General features: G+C 47.8%; 1 pseudogene; it reads right to left on the bottom strand.

The window, feature by feature from the left end:
- Nucleotides 1-3,958: 3,958 nt before the first annotated feature.
- On the bottom strand, nt 3,959-6,515 carry LOC124029718 (annotated as a pseudogene).
- Nucleotides 6,516-6,572: the final 57 nt, after the last annotated feature.

Here is a 6,572-nt window from a genome sequence, read left to right as displayed (position 1 = left end):
AGTCGTCACTGTTTCTGTTTCATGTCGGTGTGCTATTTGTGTTTCTTGTTTTGTTCATTTATTAAATGTATTCACTCCCTGAACTAGCTTTCTGACTCTCAGCGTACATCATTACAATTTGAGCCAATCAGTTGTGTTGTGACAAGGTAGGGGTGGTATACAGAAGATAGCCCCATTTGGTAAAAGACTAAGTCCATATTATGGCAAAAACAGCTCAAATAAGGAAAGAGAAACCACAGTCCTTTTTTTTTTTTAAGACATGAAGGTCAGCCAATTCGGAAGATTTTCATAACTTTGAAAGTTTCTTCAAGTGCAGTCAGACAAACTATATAGCGCTATGATGAAATTGTCTCTTACGAGGACCCCCACAGGAAAGGAAAATCCAGCATTGCCTCTGCTGAGGAGCATAAGTTCATCAGAGTTACCAGCCTCAGAAATTGCAGCCCTAATAAATGCGTCACAGAGTTCAAGTAACAGACACATCTCAACATCAGCTGTTCAGATGAGACAGCGTGAATCAGACTTTCATGGTCAAATTGCTGCAAAGAAACCACTACTAAAGGATACCAATAATAAGAAGAGACTTGCTTGGGCCAAGAAGCATGAGCAATGGACATTAGACGGTGGAAATCTGTCCTTTGGTCTGATGAGTCCAAATTTGAGATTTTTGGTTCCAACTTCCAACTGTCTTTGTGAGACACAGATCAGATGAACGGATGATCTCCGCATTTGTGGTTCCCACCATGAAGCATGGAGGAGGAGGTCTGATGGTGTGGGGGTGCTTTGCTAGTGACACTGTCTGTGATTTATTTAGAATTCAAGGCACAGTTAACCAGCATGGCTACCACAGCATTCTGTGTAGATACGCCATCCCATCTGGTTTACGCTTAGTGGGCCTATCTGTTCTTCTACAGAATGACCCAACACACCTCCAGGCTGTGTAAGGGCTATTGACCAAGAATAAGAGTGATGGAGTGCTGCATCAGATGACCTGGCCTCCACAATCACCCGACCTCAACCAAATTGAGATGGTTTGGGATAAGTTGGACCCCAGAGTGAAGGAAAAGCAGGTAACAAGTGCTCAGCATATGTGGGAACTCCTTCAAGATTGTTGGAAAAGCATTCCAGGCAAAGCTGGTTGAGAGAATGCCAAGAGTGTGCAAAGCTGTCATCAAGGCAAAGGGTGGCAAATTTGAAGAATCATTGAACTGGGTTACATTGAGCTGGGTGAATGGAATGTGAAAGTCAGTCATTCAATATGCTGTACTAGAAATAAGTTCATGCTCATTAAAAAAAATGTTGTTCTCCCTTATCTTAATAAACGGCATCGACCACCACTGTATGACACTGATGGGGTGATTTAGAATTTTGTGCAGTAGTGTTTACTGATTGACGGAAAAAGTGAACACAATTGTGCACATTTCTCTTTGAAACAATGTGCAAATATTTGTGAAACAAACACGTAACAGTGAATTTTGTATTCGCTGACGACATGTGTGTTCAAAGGGTTTGCAAAAGGTGGTTTAAGGCAAGAAAATAGATCAGATGTATTTGAGCATTTGATCATTTACTGTTCTGCTATAGATACACTGTACGTTTCAACATCATTTCTTTGTGCTTTTTCCTCGATTGAGAAAAAAAACAACACAACAACCTCCCTTCTTAGGAGAAAGTAACCTGCAGTCAGGCAGTATGGAGAGATTTTAGAGGAGGGGAGGGTGTTCAATAAAACCACATCCCTCATCCCGAAGATGGAGAAGCATTTCATCTTCAGCATTTTGTCTGGGCATGTGATGGATGAAGGGGCTTGGCGGTATACACCTGCAGTCCTCATCCAGGCAGCCTAAGAGATCATAACTAAAGACGTGGCAGACAATGATTATCTACAACATCCGTTATAGCCGCATGTGTCAGCCACCATCATTCTGCCAAGACAACTCTGTCACATCTCCCTCCTACGCCAACATAACCTTGCTTTGATAAAAAGGGCCCCTGGCCGGCCATCTAAAACAACTGCACTATTTCTGACACTAATATGGCATTTTACAAGGGCGCCTCAGTGGCAACCAGCAGATATCAATTACATCCAGCTGAAGGAAGCAGTGTGACTGCAACATGATGGACTCCATTGAGTTACAACACCATGAAACACCAGGGAGAGTGTTCAGGGTGAATCAATGATACAGCGGACTGATCAGCAGCATAGAAAACCTGGAAACTTAACTAGAGAGTGAAATTTCATATCCTAATCTCGAGCAAACTATTTCTGTGGAGCGCTGTATTCTAACTGAAGCAAATATCAGGTCAACATGAAATTTGACAATGGAATGAGAAAAGGAAACAGCGTTGTTTAGCCACCTTTCACGTAACACAAACACACGTCGATAACCTCCCAACGTTGACAATAGCTACTCATATCAGGAGACAAACAGATTCTCCCTGTGTTCGTTTCAGTTATGGTTACAAAGTTGCCCTTTGTCTGCGTTGGTTGTGTTGTGCTGATACTGTCAGGCATTGTTTTGCTGGGAGCGTGTGGTATTTTGAGGGGGTATTAAAGCGTACGTTGGTGCGCACAGAGTTCAAGGCTTTAAGCGCCCGGCGGTGGTATCCTCTGCTGCCACTTGTCTTTGTTTAAGGGGGAGTAACTCTGATCTATCTGCCTGCCGGTAACCACGACATATTCACAGGTAAAACAGTCCAGACACATGGACCTAAAAGGTACTTGAGGTGTGTGTGTGTGTGTGTGTGTGTGTGTGTGTGTGTGTGTGTGTGTGTGTGTGTGTGTGTGTGTGTGTGTGTGTGTGTGTGTGTGTGTGTGTGTGTGTGTGTGTGTGCACGTAATGTACATAATACAAACCCAGAGGCAGAGCTTAGTTTTATAATACACCTTGAAGGGGATTAATGCTCCTGTGAGGGATCAGATGCAAAGTCACACAGGAAATGAAAACATGGCAACACACACACTTCCTCGAGCATTTGAACGATTGAGATCTGATGGAGTTCAGGAGTGGCTAATGTTACATACACCTCTCCATTTAGGGACATTTCTCTATTATTTGTAGCGATTGTTCTTCTTTCCTATTTTGTTACAGTAAGAGCGGCAGAGAAGTTGATATGTTCACCTCCACATACTGTTACAAGCCCAGGTAATATTTAGTTATTCTGTCTGTGGTCCTTCTCGACACCCACCTCTGTCTGCTGCTCCTGTACATAATGGTCCGATCCCTGGGAGGAAGTCGGCATTACTAATACAAAACCTCGAGGAAATCCCCACGAATCCTCAAGGCGCACGTTTCTGCGCGCCCAAAACACAAATGCTATGCAAATCTGCCCAGACTGTGTTTATCTACCCTCGGTTTGCATTTGCACCACGGGAACCAGCATTGTGTCCTGCGTTGCGATTATCGCATGTAATTTACATAGAATACGCACAGGAATACGCACAGGAAACAGTGTGCTGATCTCTAACAAAGCAGGAGAGAGTCTCTATCTGCTCAAAAGACAGCGATCTGACAGCAGAGCAAAATTACAGGTTTAACCCGTGGGGTATTAAACCGAAAAAAAATGTATTGTGTGCATTGAACAGTCTCTCCTCAAAGTGTTCCTTGTTTATCTCCTCTGTTCGTTTTTTTAGCAACTCCCTAACACCCATTCCAGGAAAACTGCCTCCTCATTCCAGGTTAATCTTCACAAAAAACGTGTTTAACCTTGGATTTCACTAAAATACATGCACAGATCAGACAAATAGCATATAAACCATTACAAAATAAGTGTTAAAAAGCTTGGCAAAAATCTGTAGACATGGTCCAGTCAGGCAGTATCACAACAAAAAAAATAAGACTGATTCAGCAGCTCAGTTTTGGCCCAGTGCAGTAACTGTGAACAATGTTATCTTAGTGCAATGAAATTCTGGTCAGTTACACAGCCAGGTCTTTCTGTCTGTTCTCTGTCTCTTCCCTCAGCTCCAGACCTCTCTACTACTTCTCCAGTTTCTCCACAAGGCATTTGTGAGCAGGTGATCTTCATGACTTATGATCTTGCTGAGGTGCAGTTTGACCTTGTGTGCTGACCAGGTATCATTTGAAAGCCTTCACTGGTAAGCCTGGAAGCCAGTGTCTTACGTCTGGTGAGGTCAGGATGCCAGGGTGCTGCCCAAAAGTCATTTTGTCTGTGATCACTTTGGAGGCAGCCTGCTGCTCCCGTAGGTTCATTGGACAGCTTGGACAGGTCCTTCAGCTGAAGCCCAGGTGAGACTGAGGTGGCCGATGTGTGGGCTAGCAGTCTGAACCTAGAGGCACAGTCACCGCAGAGGAACACAGGCTGGCAGAGTCCATGTTCTTCAGGAACTTGGTCGCTAGTCCGCGGGCTGGTGCCCACTGCGTTGTGGCCAGTGAGATAGTGGTCATGGGGAGGCCTGTGAACTTGCAGATGTGACCGTTTTTGGGGGCGAGGTCCGTCATGGCTTGTGCTTGCCCTCAGGTTTCCACATGAGCTAGAGCCGAACTGAGCTGGAGGATGAGGAGGTGCTCAGAAGGGTTCAGTTGGACTGCCGTCCTTTCCTCTTGGACAGGAGAGTCCTCCAGGCATCCTCGAACGCACTGTCGTCTATGTCGGCCTCTGAGATGGATGGTGTGGGCGGGAGGACTTGGGTGTCAGCCTGCCTGTAAGGTTCTTCTGTGTCTGAGATGTCATGCTAGCTTTCTTTCTCAGAGGAGGAAGAATTGTCAGGGCAGAGACTTAAGGCTTAGGTATGGGTTTGTTACCATTTATGCCGTGTTGCTGTTGCTGACAGTGCTGTTGTTGTTGTTGTTGTTGTATTTGTTGCTGTTTTGGACTTCTCCAGGTCCATAGGCTGGTCGTTGTTCTCGTGTGTGTGTAGTTGATTGGCTCGGTTGCTTGGTTTGAGTCTGGTTGAAGGGCGGTTTCTCCATCACGCTGTTGCTGATCTTGAGCCTTGTGCTGCTGGTCTGTGAAGGCTGACGGAAGCTGGAGGCCTTGCCCAGGTGTTTGTTCGTGATTGACTGAAGTGGCGGGGGTTGATGAAAGGCACTCTGGTGAGTGATGGTGATGTCTAAGCTGTTGGTGCCGTTGGTGATGGGTGACTGGCGTGTGTCTGGGCCGTTCTTTGGAATGGCTGTGGTGGTTGTTTACTGTGCTCTCTTTGGGCTCCTTTTTGCAGACCAGCTCTGACTCTGTTTCCAGGGCCGCTGTTCCTCGAGGGAGCTTTGACGGTGGCGTCATTTGGTGTGGTGGTGGTCTCTGTCTTCATTGCAGAGGCAGACTTGGGGAGGATGGATGTCTGTGGCGGTCCTTGTTGACTAACTTCTCCTCTTTCTTCACAGCAGCGTAACTTTCCTTGTGACCTTCTCCACCAGTTTTCTGGTAGTAACATTGTGCTCCTCTGGGAGGCGGAGATGCAGAGGCTCCTGGGGGAGTGGATAACTGAGCTGGAGTCTGGTCACCAGCCCGCGGAGCCCGCTGTTGGAACACAGGCTGGATCTGCACACTCTGGACGAGGAGTGCAGTGCTGGGTCAAGTTTATGTGCCTGGGCTGGTAAGCATCGTGGATGCTGGGGTAGCCACCACCCCACTGAGGGCGTGGCCCGTCTGGGCCTTGCCTGATGGCACTGGACAGTGTTCTCCTAGGACTTGAGGATGTCCGGCTTCTCCTTTAGGAGCTTCTTCCAGGTCCTCCTCTGTCCGGCTGCTTCACGACTTAGCGTTCACCTCACTCTTCTCGTGCCTGGCTCTTCCTCTCCTTTTTGATCTTTTTTTTGCTCCCCTGGTTACAGCTCGCCTCAATCTCTCAGTCTTCCGGTTCTCTCTTTTCGTCCAGAGCCGCAGGAAGGTGCAGGGAGGCCTGGCTGAGATTTGACACTGCTGGGACTGGAAGCCTGTTGGTGGTGGGTGGCAGAGGATGGATTGGATCTTCTCTTCCACCACTGGGTCAAACACTAGCTGCCCTTGCCTGTACCCGGAGCAGAGTTTGTGACCTTAAGGAAGTGACCCGTGACCATCATGTGGGCAGTCAGCTGCTGCAATGTATAAGCGAGAGCTCCCCCGCGCTCCATGCACTTCAGGATCTGTGCCTTCGCGAGCTCCTCGAACTGCCAAGTGTAGCTGGCGCACCCGTTCTGATAGCCGTAGCGGTTGTTGGGGTGTGACATAGGGGTTTGTCGTGGACTTGGGGTCTTTCACAATGTCCCCTTGGGGCATGTGGCCACCGCTACCATGTACAGAGAGTCTGGGGAGCATGGGGATACCAGGGCGTCCTGGAGGCTGCTTTTTGGCAGAGGCATCAGTTTGGTGGCCAGAGGCTGGCACCGGTTCTTTGAGAGGCACTTTCTGATCAATGCGTTGGTCTTGATCATGTGAGCGCTCAGGTCCTGCAGAGACTCGAAGAGGTGGCCGCAGTACATGCACTTGAGCACCTTCTAGCGTCCTCTTTGCCCCTCCACTCCATCAGGGAGCGCTTGGTGGCTGGACCAGTAGCGCTGCCGCTCTTCCTCCTTGTCCTTGGTACGTTTCACGTAGTGGCCTCACTGCTCATGTGGACCGTGGAGCCCCACCAG

This window comes from Oncorhynchus gorbuscha, unplaced genomic scaffold, assembly GCF_021184085.1.
Source record: "Oncorhynchus gorbuscha isolate QuinsamMale2020 ecotype Even-year unplaced genomic scaffold, OgorEven_v1.0 Un_scaffold_7400, whole genome shotgun sequence".
NCBI classification, from domain to species: domain Eukaryota; kingdom Metazoa; phylum Chordata; class Actinopteri; order Salmoniformes; family Salmonidae; genus Oncorhynchus; species Oncorhynchus gorbuscha.
This window is presented reverse-complemented; position numbering and strand designations above follow the sequence as displayed.